Below are 1,487 nucleotides of genomic sequence, written 5' to 3' on the forward strand. Positions count from 1 at the left end.
TGTAGACCAGGCTGGCCTCGAACTCAGAAATCCGCCTGCCTCTGCCTCCCAAGTGCTGGGATTAAAGGCGTGCACCACCACGCCCGGCAACATGAGCACGTTTCTTTTGTTCTTCTCTCATGCTTTCTTATGCTCCCTTCCCTCTATGTCTTCGTTTCTGCTTTCCATTGACAAGGGGAAGTCATGGGAAACGTGAGAGCAGTACTGGAGAGTAGATTTTGCGCTCATCATCCATTCAGCAATAGCAGACAACAAGCATCAACTCACGAGTTTTAGATGAGCAGATTCCTGCCTCTAAGGATCCATTTTTGGAAAGCAGTTTAAAGTCTTACATGTGTTTCTTCACTTATCTTGTTTCTGTTGGGTTGATTGACTATAAACAGGATGATTAATTGTCTCTCTCTCTCTCTCTCTCTCTCTCTCTCTCTCTCTCTCTCTCTCTCTCTTTTTAGTTAGGGCTGCAATGTACCTTGTCGGGGACAAACTGTAGAAAATAACTTCATTTCATAGCAAACTTTCCTCAATTTCACTTGTCTCAGAATGTCGTGAAACTGAACAAACAGCTTACCCCACATTCTGAACATGAGACACACTGATCAGCAAAGTCTATGTGCCATTACCCGCCATGCTTAGATTACAGCAGGTATCCTTGGTATAGTGACCAAACCCAAGGAACTAGATTAGCAATAAAACCCAATGTCTTCTGCAGTATTTTGCTTTATTGCTAAATTTCATTACAGCAACCTCCTTCCAAAATCATCATTCTCCTCCTTCTCCTCCTCCTCCTCCTCTTCCTCTTCCTCCTCCTCCTCCTCCTTCATCTTCAGTTTTATTGACAATAGACTTAAAGCAAATAAAATAATTGTAATATTGGCCAAAGTATATCAAGATTCAATTGTGAATAAATTCAACTTTCTTTTTTTGTATATTTTGATTAGGTTATATAATTTAATATATAAAGAGCAGAAGGCTCTTGCATTTTTAAACTACCTTTTAAAATAAAAACAGTTATTTTATGTTGTGTTTTAAGTAGCACAGGTTAGCCTGGAATTCCCTATGTTAGGTGAAATGACCTTGAACTTCCAACCCTCCTGCCCCTACCCACAATACAGTTCTGAGGATCCAGACACAAAGCCCTGAGCATCTGATGAAGGCTCGCTTCCAGCTGAGCCACTTTCCAAGTCTGCCATTCTAAAATATATATTCTAAATTATACTGTGTTTAATATTGAAAGACCTGATATGATGAACAAAGAGACATTTTCAAGCAGCGAGTAGCTTAGATATTATAACCTAATTATGATAGCGCATAGCAACTCTGTTTTAGACAAAATTTCACCAGCAAATGTAGAATAAGCAAAAGGAATCCAATTCTTTTAAAACAATATTGCAAGTGTTTGTGTGTGTGTGTGTGTGTGTGTGTGTGTGTGTGTGAGAGAGAGAGAGAGAGAGAGAGAGAGAGAGAGAGAGAGAGAGAGAGAGAGAGAG

The sequence above is a fragment of the Mus pahari genome, chromosome 19 (assembly GCF_900095145.1).
Source record: "Mus pahari chromosome 19, PAHARI_EIJ_v1.1, whole genome shotgun sequence".
NCBI lineage: Eukaryota > Metazoa > Chordata > Mammalia > Rodentia > Muridae > Mus > Mus pahari.